The sequence below is a fragment of the Sus scrofa genome, chromosome 2 (genome assembly GCF_054392235.1).
Source record: "Sus scrofa isolate SSC_HxYL_T2T_F1_AM1 chromosome 2, Sscrofa_HxYL_maternal_Yorkshire_Landrace_v2.0, whole genome shotgun sequence".
Lineage (NCBI taxonomy): Eukaryota > Metazoa > Chordata > Mammalia > Artiodactyla > Suidae > Sus > Sus scrofa.
Window position 1 is genome coordinate 128,671,659 of NC_139384.1, and position 18,468 is coordinate 128,690,126.

At 39.3% G+C, this 18,468-nt stretch overlaps 1 protein-coding gene and 1 pseudogene across 4 annotated transcripts in view; both read left to right on the plus strand.

Annotated features, from left to right (window-relative positions):
• Nucleotides 1–9,967: 9,967 nt before the first annotated feature.
• Nucleotides 9,968–18,468, plus strand: part of KCNN2 (potassium calcium-activated channel subfamily N member 2) — a 712,042-nt gene continuing 703,541 nt past the window's right edge. The window contains exon 1 of one of the 4 annotated variants that reach the window (XM_085014292.1): nt 9,968–10,164. The gene's annotated coding sequence lies outside the window, so the exon portion shown is untranslated. The remainder of the gene's footprint in view (nt 10,165–18,468) is intronic. The other 3 variants (XM_085014293.1, XM_085014291.1, XM_085014287.1) reach the window with 3 other exon arrangements.
• Nucleotides 12,521–13,240, plus strand: LOC146405691 (large ribosomal subunit protein uL23 pseudogene; annotated as a pseudogene).

Consider the following 18,468-nt stretch of genomic DNA (forward strand, 5'->3'; position numbering starts at 1 on the left):
GGGAGCTTTATGAATTTAAACAGAGAAATTTGAGCTAAAAATGTCTTTAAAGCACTCCTTTGCACATTTTCTCTTTAGAATTTGCAGAATACATTAATTTTCTGATTAAGTAATTATGAGATGTTTTAGGCTTAGCCTTATGTAAAGTTAATGGAAGTCATGCTCTATTTTGAATTCCTATTTTATTTTTTAAGACAATTTCTTCTTTTTATTCTGTTACTAAATGGACATCCATTCATGTACAATTTAATTTAATTAACTTTACATAAAGAGTTACATGTAGTATAATTTTTGCATCTTGGTTCATTCACTCAACATTGTTTATAAAAATACCTATGCTTTTTTGTTTAGCTACAGTGCATTTCTTTTTATAGCATTCTTAATTTTCTATTATATGAATATATTATAATTTACTTACCCCTTCTACAGTTGACAGACATTTGGATGGTGTCTAGCTTTGAGTATTGAGATCAATGCTGCTATGAACATTCATTTATATCTATCCCAGTGTTCTGGTGCACACCTAACTTTATGATATATTTCTAGGGTTGAAATTGATGGGCCTTCTATATCTGTTTACTCGACTTTTCTAGATAATCCCAAACTGTTTTATAAAGAGATTGTAGAGAAGAGAAGATGATGGAGTATTAGGATGTGAATTCCTATTTTTAAATGTATTTATTTTAGTCATTTTCCTTCTGTTATAAAATTGATAGTCTGATTGGAATGGAACTCCTTAAACCTGGATTTCCTCACCTTCTCCTTGATTATCAGTTCCTGTGTTTTTAGACTTTATTCCATGATGATGATCTGTGATAAATAACCTCTTTTGAGTTTGTAGTACCATATGGATTTCTCATTCTAAGTTCATGGAGATGAGAAGGATATATTTCTTTTTATGGCTAGGTATAATTTTTCTTTTTTTTTTTTTTTGGTTTCTGGTGGGCATAACTCCTATTTCAGTATCTTCATTTTGATAAAGATATTCAAAATCCAGTAAAATCAACCTGGGAAAGCAGTGCACATGTTTGAAACATTTAGTGGTTGGGAATTCAGTGGACACCTTTGATGCCCTGCTCAGATTCCCTTTATCCATGAATTTAAATCTCTGGTTCAGACTCTGCTTCTAGAAAACCTGACTTATGATGATTGTAACCAGAAGAGGAGTCCTAGGAGGCAGATTCTAAGGGATTCTGAAGTTGGATCAATTTCCAGGTGGCTGGAAGTGAGTCCCTGTCACTGGTGGTAGATGAGCTATTGATAGTTCCTTGTATGTAGCAGCAATACAAACTGCTGCCTTTCTCTTGAGGTGAACTGGGTAGGATACAGGTGACAGGAGATGTACTGGTTTATGTAATATCTCAGGCATTTGAGAGGATCAGGAGCAGTGGTATTACAAGGACTGAATTGAGTGCCTGTTACTGAATACCCTTCATGATCATGGCTATCAGTCACCAGCTCACATGAAAGTGTGAGAGTCAGAGAGCTTACTGGGCAGCTTTTAAGGCGATGGCAGAATTAAAGACCAGGCATAGCAATTAATTGTAAGAGTGACAGAACTTGGGGAAGGTGGAACTCTCAACCCAAGCAGGTCTTCTATTACAAGGTCAGTTCCCTATTAGGGATGGAGTGGGACTCTGAGATTAGGGATAGAGATAACTGGGTAGATACACTCAAGTACCTGGAATTCACAGATGACTTTCAACTCTTGGAACTCCAGTAGTTCCCCTTGTTGGAAGACAACGTCTTCCCATTTGCTGGAATACTTGGAAAAGTCACATATGATCTATTGCCGGACAATGCTGACTTTCTCAGAATCTGTCCCCATCTCTTTTCCTGGCTACTATACCCATTACTAAGGTCAAGTGTCAACATGAGTCAGGGGAGGTCATGGAGGGGAAGCGCTGTAGGCAAAAGAAGCTGTGGGACCTGTCAAAAACCAGGAGAGTGTGCTGAGGTGCTGAATTAAGGGAGATGGAATTTATAACTGAATAAGGAAAAAATTTTAAACTATGAGATGCTTTCTTTTGAGGCAGGATTTAACACCCTAACAAGGATCCTGGAGCTAGTTCTATTACTCTACAGGGATGTATCTTGGAAACTTGGAAAAAATGACAGCCCTCCACCCTAAATTAGTTAGAAATGCAAGAACTACTATGGCCAACTGTGAAGGAGTTGCACTGAAGCCCCTCCCCTAGCTCATATCTGTGACTTTCTTGGAGGTCACCTGCACTTAGCTGATGAAGGTGGAAAAACTTGAGCTTGGTTCATGGATGGGTAGGCCTGGTATACTGGTGAAAGTGAATATTTACTGATGTTGTATCTCATCCCCACTGGTATCTCCAGTTGGGCTTATCCAGAAGATCAAGCTAAGATAATAAAGGTGGCTGCACTAAACAACGGATTTTAAACGTAGGCAAAAGAGTTTTGGAAGAAGATGCTAGGACTTTTATAACTAGAGAATGGAAGCCTGACTTCAATCCTGATTTCAGCACTTCAGTGACCGTTTTACTCCTTTGCAGCTAGTGACTTGAAGCTGAAGCCAGTGTACATTGACCATTTTGAAAGTCCTAGGGCCCTTAAGAATTGTGCTAAATCTTTTCTGTCTGTGCTCTGTAAATGGAACAACAAAGCCCAAATGACAGCACATCTGTTTACAAGATGGTTTACTAATCATTTTAAGCCCATTGTTGAGAACTGCTCCTCGGAAAAATATCCTTTAAAAATATCAATGCTCCTTGACAGTGCACCTGGTTACCCAAAAACTCTGATGGAGCTGTACAGAGGTTCAGATTGTTTTCATGCTTGCTAACACAACATCCATTCATTCTCTAGCCTACAGATCAAAGAGTAATTTGGACTTTCAGGTCTTATTCTTCTTAATTCAATGAATTTTATTATATTTAATAGTTGTACAACCATCGTCACAACCTAGTTTTAGAACACTTCCATCCCAAACCCCCAGTCCACCCCTCTCAAGTCTTATTCTTTAAGAAATATATTTTATAAGGCTACAGCTGCCAAAGATAGTGATTTCTCTGATGGAGCTGAGCAAAGTAACTTGAAAACCTTCTGGAAAGCATTCACCACTATAGATGCCATGAGGATCATTTTTAATTCGTGGGAAGAGATCAAAGTATCAATATTAACAGATGTTTGGAAGAAGTTGATTCCAACCTTCACAGATAACTTTGATGGATAGTACTTCCGTGGAGGAAATCACTGAAGATGTGGTGGACATTGCAAGAGAACTAGAATTAGAAGTAGAACAGGAAGATGTGACTGAATTGCTGGAAGCTCTTGATACAACTTGAATGGATGAGGAGTTGCTCCTTAGGGATGAGCAAATAAAGTGATTTCTTGAGATAGGATCCACTTCTGGTGAAGATGAGATGAAGATTGTTGAAGTGACAACAAAGGATTTAGAATGTTACATAAACATAGTGGACAAAGCAGCAGGAGGGTTTGAGAGGATTGATGCCAATTTTGAAAGAAGTTTTGCTGTGGGTAAACTGCAATCAAACAGCATTGCATGCTACAGAGAAATCATTTGTGAAAGAAAGAGTCCTTCAGTGCAGCACACTTCATTGAATTATTTTAAGAAATTGACACAGCCACTCTTACCTTCATCACCACCCTGGTCAGTCAGCAGCCATCAACACTGAGGCAAGACCCTCTATCAACAAAAAAGATTCAAACTCACTGAAGGCTGGAATTATGGTTAACATTTTTTAGACATAAAGTATTTTTAAAATTAAGGTATGCACATTGTTTGCTTAGACATAATTCTATTGCATACTTAATGGACTCTAGTGTAGGGGAAAGATAACCTGTGTATGCACTGGGAAACCAAAAAACCTTTTGTGACTCGCTCTATTGCAATGGTCTGGAACCCAACTTATAATATCTCTGATATATATCTGAGCATTTTCCTCAACAACTTCAAAGCACTTTCCATGCTTAAAATTCTCACAAGAGAGTGACAGAGGTCCCAGTGTCCCAGGAATTCTTATGCATGGGAAAATTCTTGTCCCATTTTATAGATAGGAAAATAGGCATATCCAGGCAGCCACCTAAGTAAGGAGTGCTCTGGTGAAATGCTGGTGGAGTTTGGAGCTAAATGTTGGCTTTCATCCTTGTATTCTTACTCTGCTCACCAGAGAACTTTGCCAGGCCTCTACCCATGTCTTCTATCAGTTCCTGAGCAATGAATAGTACCACTTTCTAGAATCTTCTCCAAATTTTCAGTTGCCCATTTGTATTATGTTCTCTCTTATTTTTTTCCCTTTGTACTTTCTCTTGGCCTATTTTCTTTTTTCACTTTCTTTTCTTCCTTTTATTCTCTGGTTTAAAAGATGTATTTTATTCAAATTTTTGATCAGCTAAGAATCTCCGTTTGGATTAGGTCTGGAGTCATGAAATTGCAGTTGAATTGTCAACAGTTGCTGACAACAGTGTTCTGGTGTTATTATTCTGAAAAAGGATAAAGGAGTTCAGAGTGAGAAATGGGATAGTGTGTTGTGAAAAAAAATGTGGCATTTGGGATATGCTCTGAGGACAGAAAAGGAATGATAAAGTAAGGTGCTCTCGGGGCAAAATAAATCATAAATGTAGTAGGAAACCAATTTGAAAAAAACTCCACTTCCTCTGGATCCAGAGGCCAGAGAGAAACAATCCTTGCCATGCAGTGAAGGGTGAACCAATGAGGAATGACATATCTGCCCACTGGTCATTTATAGCTGAGAGTTCTGGGAGCTGTAACAAAGTAGACTGTGTGTTTAAATAGCTGATGCTGTTTGTTTTATTGCAGCAGAACACAAGTAAAAGTGGAAACGGATAAGCTGTGGCTTATAGGAAGATATCCTCCAATGGATAGTTTCTCTGTACCTTCTGTGCAAAGCAGTCAAAAGACACCAACGTTGCAAATTCCTTGGAGAATAAGAGTTGAATCATGCAGGGAAGAGGCCTGAGCTTCCTGAGACCTGTGTTGTTTCAAGAAGCTATTAATTCTCCACTGTGATTGTCAGCAGATGATTCCGAGTAGCACTAAATTTGATTGTTTTTCCTTTGCTAGTGCAGATAGAAACTTCCAAGTTGGCTAGTGGAGACAGGGGTCAAGAAGGGTGGGATGCTTAAGGACACTTGATCCCCACAGTATGGTGGAGATCCTTCTGTTTGACAATTAGGCTGCATCAGATGTTCAGTCCATATTTCTTTTATAAAAGAGGTTTGACATCATTGCAGCCTAATAAATCTCTCTTCTCAAGGGATTAATATTCCTCAATAGAATAAGAACAGTTCTAAAACAACACCTGGGATTGGATTTGTTTCGAGGATTCCTTTTGAGGATTTCCAAGTGTGGCAGTAACAAAGAATAATGTAGAATTTCTTCTAACACCCAGAGTGAAGATTAGCTTCCATTTTACAACTGAATCTGTTTATATGATATACTAATTAATTTGTGTTTATGTATGGGAACAAAAAAAAAATCTATGCTATTGACAAATGCCAAGGTATATATCCTATTTCTCTTAAAATGAATTAGCTAGATTGACCTAAGGGCGGGTTTAAGGGTAAAGACCAATTAATGTCTAAATAGCTACATGCACTGTCAGTGCTCTGCCCACATCTCTTCAGGGTCAATTCCATTTTCCTGTGGATAGTTTCTTTTGGACTTTCTTCAGCTGCCTTCAGGCTGCTGAAGATAACTTTGCCTTGGTACAAGAAGAGCAAGGAGTGCCTGGGAATTTCATCCCCCCAGAGCTAGCCCTTAACCAGTGACAGACAGGCGTGAGTTAATAAAAACTCTGTTTCCTTTGCCCTGGGCTGCACCAGATCCAGAGTTCCCCTGTAGGATTGAACTGAGGCTACATTCTCTGACTTGGCTTGAAATCTCATCCTTGCATAGCTCCCTTCTCTGTCCTGTCTCCTTTCTCCATGTCCCTATTTTTTATTTCACGATACTTCCTGATAAATCCTGAAACATTTTAGGTTTTTATATTTTCTATTATAGTTGATTTACAATGTTCTGTCAATTTCTGCTTACAGCAAAGTGACCCATTCATAAACACACACACGCATATATACATATATATATATATGTGTATATATATGTGTGTGTGTGTATGTGTTTGTATATATATACACACACATTCTTTTTCTCACATTATCATTTTAACATGTATCTGTATCTTAGGGTCTTCCTATGTGGTACCAAACCTCAGAAACTTGACTGGTGGAGCAGAATTGGATTGATATAGAGTAGTGGATTGTTGTGTTATAATTTTATTTCCATTCATACCATTATTTATTTTCCTCTTAGCACCCTTCCCGCTTCCTTTTCCTACAAACAATTGTTCAGTGGTCTTCTGTAGGGTTTTAGGATAGGTATACATTGTTAAAGATTCATATTGTATTTAAGTAAACCTCCAGTGTTGACTAGTAGCAGGTTACCTGCTAATGAATGAGAGACTTGAGTTATTTTTATACTTGGGAAAGGAATTCCTCTTTAGCATTCAGATCCATAAATCTGCTTTGTAAACAAATTACTTTCTGTAACATAATTTATTTCAGTGGGTTAGAAGCAGCACTAAAAATATATCTGGTTTCTGCATAAATCTGTAAATAGGAGAGGGGAAAAAGAAATATGAGAGGTGGGGGAAGGCCGCTAATACTTATTGAGAATCTATCATTTACTGGACACCGTGTATGGGATCTGAAGAATTTACCCCAAGGTCACACAATTCATCAACAGCAAAACAGGAGTTTAAGCCCATACAGAACAGAATAGAAGGGAGTGAGATTCAGCTACTGTGTAGTTTTAGGGAAATCTGTACTCTTACATATTATGATTGTTCTGCTTCAGCAGTCTCCTTGCAAGATATTAGCCTTCCTGGTTTAATTGGCACTGACCCATTTTTTCCCATTCTCAGAGCCAAGGACCTGCATCAGATTTCAGTGGACTGCTGCCACTTGCTTGACTCACCCCCTTTTGCATGGTGGGGAGCAGCATCATCTTTTTAGAATGCTGTGGTGTCACCAGAACACAGCTGTCGTTCCCCAGTTCCTTTTTCCATAAAATCGATTTTTGAAAATATGGTCATATAGACACTCCATCAGTTGAAGAAAAGACCTCATTTTGCCAGTTGTTGTTGTTGCTCATTTGCTTTGGTGAACACTTTTGGTTTAGGAGGAACAATGCCCAAGCCAGACACCATCTAAATTTCTCCTTTCTTCCTGACTCTTCTGACTCTTGTGCCCTTTCTATGTGATGTCCACGCGTCCCAGTACCTGGATCCTCACCAAGAGAGAAAAGGCTATGGTCTGAATCCATCCAGGTCCCCACCTGACTATGGAATCCTCCTCCCAGCCCCACTCAGACTCTAGGCTCAGTGTCTTCCATATCTGTCAATGGCCCTACTCTATTCTCACCCTGTGAATATTCACATACTATTATTTATTCTCCGCAGGCCTTCCACCACTTGGTCAAACCTTTGATTTCCCTGTAGCTTTATGCTCTTTTGAAAATTTTATATTTTTTCTAAGTGAAATATCAGAAAATTCAGAGCTTAGAACTGAGAGCAACCTTCAAGGTCCTCTAATCTAGTCTTAATTTAATTTGCCCAATTTATGACGTGAAGCACTTTATAATTTCAGGAGTCATGTCATTTTCAGCTCAGAAAACTTTGAGGACAGAAAGGAGAAAACAGACACAAAGATCACATGTGCTGTTACTGTCCAAAGACAGCTGTTACTAATATTTTAATGTACACATTTAAAAGAAAAGTTTAAGAAGGATGGGTATAAGTTCTTCTTTGTATGTTTGGTAGCATTCGCCTGTGAAGCCATCTGTTCCTGGACTTTTATTTGTAGGGAATGTCTTTATTACATATTCAACTTCATTTCTAGAGATCAGTCTGTTCAATTGATCTATTTCTAAAAGAAATACTGTTAAGGCCTGTCATTTGAAAAAACATGGTATGAACAATTTATGTCTTTATACATGCTTTTCTTTTAAGATATTTTAATTAAGCACATAATAAATAAGTGCATACTTATTGTTAAAAATTGTAACAATATAGATAAATTGAAATTTCCCCTTGACCCTTTGTCCCTGTTCTCTTCCCCAATCTATTTTCTCTCAGACATAATCAGTATTATCAATTTAGTATGTAACCTTTAATATCTTTTTATTTACAAACATATGCATACATATGGAAATACTTAGGTGTGTGTGTGTGTGTGCACATATATATATATAAACTGTGTCATTGTCTGTGCCATGGTCTGAAAATTGGATTCCTCACTTAATGATATGCCTCAGACATTTATCCATGTCAATCTAGCATTTCATTCAGGATTGTGACAGAAAATAAGTAGCTCAAACCAAATTGAGTAATTGCAGGAGAGTTTGATAACCTGAACTTTAGGGGCCAGGGTATAGGGAAACTGTAGGCAACAGTGCAGTATTCTGACATAGGTAATAATGAGGGCATTGCTGCCACCTCTAGATGGGCGGAGGAGTCATAGGAGCTGAGGGAGATTGGGTGTGAAGAGGGGGAGAGAGGGAGGGAGGGATGAAGAAAGAGGGAGGGAGGAAGAGAGTAAGGAAGAGGAACAGGGAGAGAGAGAGGGAAGGAGAGCAAGAGGGAAAGAGAAAGAGAGAGAGGGAGAGAGAGGTATGGAATAGGTTGCTTGGCAGGATAGAGAACTTCAGTAGAGAGAGACAGTCGGGCAGCACCAATTCCACGGGAAGACAGGAAGGGAACCAGGGAAATAAGAATCCTTCCCTCTCTATTATGGATTTAATGTTTGTATAGCCCCCAAATTCATATGTTGAAGCCCTAGCCCCCAACGTGGTGAGTTGTAGAGATGGGGCCTTTGGGAGGTAATTAGGGTTAGATGAAACCATAAGAAAGCAGTCCTCATGATGGGATTAGTGCCCTCATAAGAGGGGTCGAGAGAGAGAGAGCTTGCTAGTTCTCACTGAACCTGCATGCACTGAGAAAGGCCAGGCCAGCACATGGCGAGAAGGTGGCCATCTCCAAGCCAGGAAAAGAGCTCTTACTACAAACCAAACACTGATGGGCCTTGATCTTAGACTTTCCAGCTTCCAGAACTGTGCAGAAATAAATGTCTGTTGTTTAAGTCACCTAATCTGTGGCATCTTGTTATGTAGCCCCTCTGACCTTGGAGGAAGGTCCTTATTGGCAGAATCCAGTGGGAAACTGGAGACCTAGAGAGTTGTTGATGCTGTTCAAGTCAGCCTCCCAAGGCATAGCAGGCATATTCTTGTAGCTTTAATTCTTTCATAAATTTTCAGTGCCTCTAAATTTCAGGCATTGTTCTAGGGGCAAGGGAATAAGCTTAAAAAAAGCCACTGTCCTTCTGAAGCACCCATCCTTTGCATTGGAGTTAGTGCTCCATAAAGTGCAGAATGTTACTTATCTTGCATGTGTGAGAGTTTGTTCATGATTCATTACTGATGAGAATTTATGCCACTTTAACTTTTCCTTTTTTAACAGTGATTCATGAATATTCATGTTTGTACATCTTTCTGTACATGTAATATTTCTCTCTGGTAGATACCAAGAAGTAGAATTGCTGGGTTAAAGGAGATACGCATACTTAATGCTAAATACACTTCTGCAAATGGGGTATGAAGCTGTAAAATAGCTATTGTCATTCTCTCAAAGTTTACCAATCTGATGCAGAGTCTGGGAGGCTGGTGACAGACATTACCAATGATTGTTGTTTGAGTTTGAATTTTGCTGATTAGTTTTAAGAATTAGAGCTGTTTAAAGTATTTATGGCTATCTGTGATTCCTTTTTGCTGACTGAACTTTGTTCATTTCCTTTGGCTATGTGGTTTTTTTTTTTTTTTTAGATTCATTGTTTTATTTCTTTGAAAGCATTCCTTAGATATTTTAAGTTGTTCTTACTTTAAAGTCTTGTTCTGTTTGCTGTAGAAGCACGGTTTACTCAGGCTATAGGTGGTGCTTATCTGTGGGGTCTCTCAGTCACAGTACTGATTTTCCTCCAATATCAGGGAATGTTTGGCTGAGTTCATCTTGTAATTAAGATTTCCTCTTCTCTTCCCTGCGAATGCCTCTTCTCTCCATGCATCCTGTCCACAATGGCTGGAGGACTGCCCTGGGGAGTAAGGTAGGCCAGCAGCTTTCCTCCTGAGAAGGCCATCCCCCTCCTTTTTCTGGGGCGCTGTTCTACTGCTGTCACTCGTGTACTCACCTCCTTGCTCCTGCCATGGGCTCCTAACCAGCAACACTGCCAGCTGCCCAGGGACCCTTATCCTCTCTGTCCTGCTCCTTTAAGCTGGGCCTTCCCTGGAGTCACTCCCACCTCCCAAGGCTGTCCCTTGCTGTGGGCACTAAGGGCCAGAGCACCTCATTTCCTTCTGCCCTCACTTGCCTTCTGTCTCTTAGAGAGTCCTCAGAATTGATGTGCCCAAGAACACACCTTCCTCTTTTTAACAACTGTTACAGAATTCAAATGTAGTTGTTTTTTTTTTTTTTTTTTGTCATTACTGGAGACTTATGATTGGAAGGAAAAGGCTGGAGCATGAGCTAGCTCAGGGTTGCCAGACCTTTTCTGTAAAGGGCCAGGTAGTGTTTGAGGCTTTGCAGACCAGATGGCATCTGTTACAAGTATGCTGTTCTGCCTTTGTGGTGCAGAAGCAGCCACAGATGATATGTGATGGATGGAAGTGGCTTAAATTCCAGTCAATCTGAGTCACAAAACAGGTGCTAGACAGAATCTGTCAAGCACTGGGTGGTGGACACCTGACCTAGACGCCATCTCTCTTTTGTAATAGATGAAGACTCTGAGGCCTAGAGGAGGTCTAGAGATTTTTCCCAAAGCTACTCCACAGTGAGTGGAAGCACTAGATGGATCCCTTTGTCTGCTTACTCCTCTGTGATCTTTCCTCTGCTTTGCTCTTTTTGCAGCATTAAATAGATTCCCAGACATAGCTCAGTTCCCCCAGAGCCTTGGAAACAAGGAAGTTTCTTTGAATGTTTTACTTTTTGTTCTGTGACTTGAAGGCACATTCAACCCAGGGCAAGTTGCTCGACTGTGGAGCCGCCGGGAGTCAGACAGCTGAGGGCTGGTTGGGTTGTTGGTATCAGGACTGAGAAGAGGACTGCTGTCCACACTTCAGTCTTTGCTTTTGTCAGCTCTAGAAACATCTGGTGAGAGGAATGGAGCATAAAGTATTTGGGCTCTTCAGAGACAAGGTTCTTGGTTATGGTGTGATTTCTGTAGTGTTGTGATTCTTCCCTATCTTTGTGAAACTCACAGATTCAAGCAGTGTGAAGTAATTCAAGATGGAGTTGCTGAGGCCAATGTACTTCCACACTAGTTGTTTTGAAACATCCAATATAGGACTGCAACTAATAAATTTAGAGGGTTCCTTTAGATAAGGAACCTGTTTGGTAACATCTGTAGGAAGATGTCACTGGACAGAAGGGGCAACTGATAGAGGCCAGACCCCCTGGTGTGTAACAGGCACATTCTATGGGCAGACTTGAAAGGTGGCCACTGGACCCAGTGACTTGAAGTCTCTTCACTGTGGGAGCGACTCCAGGCTGTTGCAGATGGATGCTGCTGGTGGCCCTGCTGGAACAGAGGACCAGTTCCCACTCTGCTTGTCGGAAGACCCATAGCCCTTCCAGGACCCCTGCTCATTCTGAGCTGCCTCCTTCTCACACTTCTCATTGTTACCCCCTTTCTATTTTCTCTGCTTGAACAAACGTGTGTTGTGTGCTAATTGTGTGCACTGAGCCAAGTGATCCATGAATTGAATATGGGCTCTGTTTCATATTTCATGATTCTTACCAGCCTTACCACCGGGCCCTGCAACAAACATTGAACTTAACTACAAATAGTCCTCAGTGTTAGTCAGTGGGGCTGATCTGGGGTAAAATGATAGAGTGAAAGCTGTTTCTCTTTTTGTCCAGCTTTGGGGCAATGGGAAACGGATTACGCTTGGAGCCTGGATCAAGGGTTGAGTCTGTATTCTGCCACTTAAAGCTGTGCGACTTAGGAAACATCACTTTAACTCTCTGCTTGTCGTTTGGTTCATCCTAAAATGAGAATTATAGTGCCCATCTCATAGGATTGTTTTGAAGATTGAGATAATGTATAAGAAGTTTATTTATATGTTAAAAAGATTGTAAAAACTCAAGTTATTTGTATCTAGTTGGAAAATAGAAGCCTTGATATATATAACAAATTAGTGCCAATTGCTGCAATTTGTTTTTTGAAACCAGGAAATGCAGGGATATAACCGAAATAGTACACTCTTGAACATGTTAGCTAGCAAACCCATATAACATTTAATAGGAAACTAAATGTTAATTTATTTCTATTTAAATTTTATTATTCCTAGGGGCTTTATTTCAAGTTGGTGCATCTACTTTTAATCTTCTTACAATTATCTAGGAGAATAAATTAAACCTTCCTTCCACTGGGGGTATTTAAATGAACTGTTCCATTTACAAAAGCGCTTGTACAAAATATGGTACTGCTTTGATCTGAGGAAAGTGATAGTGAAATGAATTTCACCTGTTTGTTTTATAAAGTCATTCTTCATGATACTTCTTTCATTCAAAACGAGGCATTAGCCTTTTCATGAAGGTGGTGCTGAAGGTGAAGAAGGAAGCCCCTGCCACCTCAAAGCTGAAGCCAAAGCAAAGGCTTTGAAGGTCAAGAAAGCAGTGTTGAAAGGCATCCACAGCCACACAGCAAAAGAAGATCCAGACGTCACCCACCTTCCGATGGCCTAAAATATCCAGGAGCCAGCCCAAATATCCTTGGAAGAGCACCCCTAGGAGAAACCAGCTTGACCACCACACCATTATCAAATTCCCCCTCACCACTGAGTCAGCCACAAAGAAGATAGAAGACAACAGCACACTTGTGTTCATTGTGGATGTCAAGGCCAACAAGTACCAGATTAAAGAGGCTGTGAAGAAGCTCTATGACATTGATGTGGCTGAAGTCAACACTCTGATCAGGCCTAATGGAGAGAAGAGGGCATATGTTCAACTGGCTCTTGACTATGATGCTTTGGATGTTGCTAACAAAATTGGCATCACTGAGTCCAGCTGGCTAATTCTAAATGTAAAAGTCTTCACTTAAAAAAAAAAAGGCACTAGGACATCATTGTCAGAGTATGGTTTAGATCTCCATTACCTGGCTTGAAATCCAGCTTTGGCATTTACTAGTTATGTCATTTTGGACAGGTCGCTTTTTCTATTTCTAACCTCTTCCTTAATAAAGTTGAGATAACAATAGTCCATGCTATTTTTTATAGCTTGTTTTAAAAATTAAATGTGTCAGTGCATGTGAAGGATTTAACACCATTCTTGGCATATTGTAAGGGCTCACTGAATGTTAGGTATTATTACTTATTTTTTTTTCTGAAGATCTTTTTTTTTTTTTTCATTTCTTGGGCCATTGCTGCAGCATATGGAGGTTCCCAGAGCTGTAGCCGCTGGCCTATGCCAGAGCCACAGCAACGCGGGATCCGAGCCGCGTCTTTGACCTTCACCACAGCTCATGGCAATGCTGGATCCTTAACCCACTGAGCAAGGCCAGGGATCGAACCTGAAACCTCATGGTTCCTAGTCGGATTCGTTAACCACAATAGGAACTCCAGGTATTATTACTTATTGCCAACAATATGCTTAGCCTGGCACTAAGGATCTGAGACATGATCCATGTGTGAAGAGAGCAAAACGAGCAGATCTGGAATTTTAAGAGTATTCTACTCTGAGTGATATGGGAAGAAAAAGCTGGAGATACATAGAGGCAAAATGGAGAAATGCTTAAGGAATGAAACCATTGATTAATTTTTAGAAAAAACCTTCTCAGTGAGACTTCAAGGCCTGTGGTATGCTTTGCATTTCCTTTTATGGCAAAAGAGGTCAAAGCTGCACAAATGATGAGTGATGAAGCCTGGTTTGACCTCAAAAATCTGTCTTCCACTGTGGAAGTCCATTGCCAGCCTTCTCTATGGAAATATCTGGCATCCCAATGGCATAGCAGGCAATAAAACATGGCATCCATGCTACATAAATTGGTCAGTGCTAATAGCTGTGTTATGTTACTGTCATGCAGTGATACATTTTGAACCTGAACCTGGAAATTAGCTCACTTGACACGTGATACTGAGGTATACCCATGAGTGCTGGTGCTCATGTGTCCTGGCTACCTCCAATGTAAGCTCCCAGGTCTAAAATGAGACAAATATGGTGAATGTGCAGTTCTTGGCCCTTGTGGATCCCAGGCCAGCATCTTTTGCTCCATGCAGACTGCTGAAAACAGTAAAACTCAGGTGCACCTTCTTGGGGAACAAGGGTGTTACAAGGGAATTACATCCATACATAGTATCATAAGTTCTCCATCTCGTATGTACTGTTGCATTATTTGTTTGCTTGTTCAGTGATAAAACTGAATCAAAGGACTGATGCTCAAGTTTAGTCATTGTTCCCAACAGTCCTTGTACACTGAACCATCTTTGGACTGGCCTGTCTCCTACTTTAGTGCCTAGTACTGCACTGGTACTGAACTCACACCTCCCCAAGACTTCATGATGGTGGGAAGTGCACTACTGCAGATAGTGATTTCCACCACTGCCAAAGAATCCAGAAGGACTGCCTCACTGTGGGAAAGTGGAATTGACTGTACAAGAAATGTGACACTCTCTACAGTTGACTTTTTCTTTGGAATTTGCTCTGTGGATCAGTCTTAATAATCTAAGAATGCTACCCTTAAACTTGCATACACATATAAAGAGAACTGACATTTTGGTTGCTTTATTCTCTTAGCATAGCTGAGACCAACTAAAATTTTCTAAAAACATTAATACTTACAAATTAAGGTAGGTCAGCTTTCAATTATGGCAGGATGAAAACTGTAGTGATTCCTATCTGCCAAAACAAGTACAAAACAGAAAATTTTGTCCAAAATACCCATTTATGGGGCACTAGAAATTGATCAAAAGCAGACAAAAAATTGGGAAGGGTTTATCCTTGATAATGAGAGAATTTCACATACAAAGAACAGGCTTTTGTGGCCCTCTTGTGTGAGGTTCTTCCTATAACTCTAGGGTTGCTAGATAAGATACGGAATGTCCAGTTAAATTTGAACTTTGGATAAACAACAAATAACTATTTTAGTATAAGTATGTCTAAGATATTGCATGGATTATGCCTATGCTAAAAATTACTCAATATTTGATTTCCCATTGTGGCTCAGTGGTAATGAACCCAATCAGTATCCATGAGGACTTAGGTTTGATCCCTGGCCTCGCTCAGTGGGTTAAGGATCCCGAGTTGCCATAAACTATGGTGTAGGTTGCAGGCTTGTCTTGGATCCCTCATTGCTATGGCTGTGGTATAGGCTGGCAGCTGCAGCTCCAGTTCGACCCCTAGCCTTGGGAACTTCCATATGCTGCAGGTGCTGCCCTAAAAAGACAACAACAACAAAAATACTCAGTATTTATTTAAATTTCAAATTTAATTGGACATTCTGTATTATTATTATTACTATTGCTAAATCAGACCATCTCCCATGTCTGTCCAGCCCCCGCCCCTTATTCACCTCAACAGCTGATGCAGCAAGAATGTGGGACTGGATGGGAATATCGGTAGCTTCGCTGCCAGTTGGGGTAGATTTGATTTGGGGCAGAAGATGAGGGTTGAAACCTGTGGCTTTATCAGCTTGATTGAGAACAGGAAAAACCATTCGCTTTGTTGAGCTGAGGTTGCAATTCTTATTGGGGTGAGTGTTGACCATTCAGAAACTTAATGGAGAGATCCTGGAAGTGAGATCGCTCTTCAGACCTCCCTGGCTGAATTGAAAACTAAACAGATGCAGGGAAGAGACTTGAGAGAGCCAAGTGGAAAATAAATCCCAAGGAAGAATTAACTGACTGCAAATTTGAATACCTTCCCAGGCTACTTACATCGATCAACAGAGGGTGGAAGGTTTATGGTATTAAGATATTTGTGTATAACTTAAACTCAAAACTTTGACTGGGAGTTCCCATTGTGGTGCAGTGGAAACGAATCCAACTAGGAACGGTGAGGTTTTGGGTTCGATCCCTGGCCTTGCTCAGTGGGTTAAGGATTTGGTGTTGCCATGAGCTCTAGTGTAGGTCACAGACAGAGCTCGGATCCTGCATTGCTCTGGCTGTGGCATAGGCTAGCAGCTGTAGCTCTGATTCTATCCCTGGCCTGGGAATCTCCCTATGCAGAAGGTATGGCCCTAAAAAGCAAAAACAAAACAAAAAACAAAAAAACATTGACTGACCTGCTAAGCTATGTAGACACAGGTGAGACCATTAAGAAACCAGGTTAAAAAATTAAAATTAAAATTAAAATTAAAAAATCTGTCCAGAGACATCAGTGACACCACAGGAGAGACAGATCTTATAGTTTAAGTCCAGACAGGTTACAAAGAAAAGACAAAAAAATGCAGAACAATGAAACAGAGTTGTTACAGTGTATTATCTAAAACCTTCAGTTTTTAACCAAAAACTATAAGACGTACAAGGAAACAGGAAATTGCGAAAAATTTTTAGAAAAAAGGCAGTTACTAGAAACTGGCTCTCACTGGGCCCAAAGTTCTGAAAACAGCTATTATAAATATGTTCAAATATTAAAATATGTTATAAAAAACTGGCAATGACAGCAAATAATACACTTTAATAGAGAAATGGAAGCCATTAAAAAAATAAAATCAAGCAGTCTAGCATTGAAAATAAAATAGCCAAATGAAAAACTCAGTAGATGGGCTCCAAAGCATATTCAAGATGACAGAAAAAAGAATAATTAATACTGAAGATAGACATTCTCCAATTCAAAGAAAGTAGAGAAGAAGTTAGATGGAAGAACAGAGCCTCAGAGGTCTGTGGACAATGTCAAATGTCCCCACATATCTGTAATGGAAGTCGTAGAAGGAGAGAAGAGAGAAGGAAAGAAAAATACTTGAAGAAACAGTTGTCCAAAACTCATCAAATTTGATAAAAACCTGTCATTTACAGGTAGTTCAATAAACTCAAGGGTAAACACAAAGAGAAATATGGATGGTAACATCATAGTGTAACTGCTGAAAGACAAAAAGCAAGTTTTGAAAGCAGCCAGAGAAAAATGACTCATCATTTACAGAAAAACAGCAATGAGAATAGGGGCTGATTTATCAGAATACAATGAAGTCTAGTAGGAAGTGGAATGACAAGTTAAAATGCAGAAAGGAATAAAGTGTCATTCAAAAATTCTATATCCAACAAAACTTTTTCAAAAAACGACAGTTTCCATTGTGGATCAGCAGGTAAGAACCCTACATAGTGTCCATGAGGATGTGGGTTTGATCCTTGACCTTGGTCAGTGGGTTAAGGATCTGGCGTTGCCACAAGTTGCAGTTTAGGTCATAACTGCAGCTCTGATTCAACCCCCAGCTTGGGAATTTCCATATGCCACAGGTGCAGCTGTAAAAAGAAAAAAAAAAAGGCAGTGCAGTAAGGCATTCTCAGTTTAACAAAAATTGAGAATATATCTGAAAAGTAAGGTATACTGAAGGAAGTTCTTCAGAATGAGAGGAAATGACAGTAGACTGTAACTCAGATCTACTAGAAGGAATTAAGAAAACAAGGAATGATAAACCTGTGAGTCAATATAAAAACTACATATTTTTCTCTTCTAATTTCTTTAAAAAGCATATAATAAATATGACCGTATTAGATTTACAACATAAATAGTTTTAATATATATGATGATAACAGCATAAAGGATGGAGGACAAAATAGAGCTATAATGGATCAAATTTGTTATATTTTATCAAAATTAAATCAAATATTAACCCGAAGGAGATTGTGATGTGTTAATGATGCATAGTGATTCCTAGATAAACAACTATTTACAAAAAGGAAAGCTTAAAAATCAATTGAGAAACTAAAATGGTATACTAGAAAATACATATATAACACAAAGAAATGCATTAAAAAGGAACAGGATAAAATGGATAAAACATATAGAAAACAAATGGCAGATGAAGTTCAGCTACAGCAATAATTACATTAAAAGGCAGAGATGGTCAAGTTGAATAAAAAGATCCTACTATGTGCTGTCTATAAGAGATACGCTTTTGTTTAAAGACAAAATTGTTTGAAAGAGAAGGTATGGAAAAGATATACTTTGCAAACAGTAGCCATACGAGAGCTGGAGTGGCTATATCTATTTCAGGAAAAATAGACTTAATAACAAAGAATATTATTAGAGACAATGAGGAATATTTTTTAACAATAAAGAGTTGATACAGCAGAAAGATATCACATTTATAAATTATTATCCATCTAACGATAGAGTGTCAAAATACATGAAGCTGCCAGACAGAATTGAAAAGAGAAAATGAGAGTTCTGCAATTATAGTTGGAGATTTTAATAG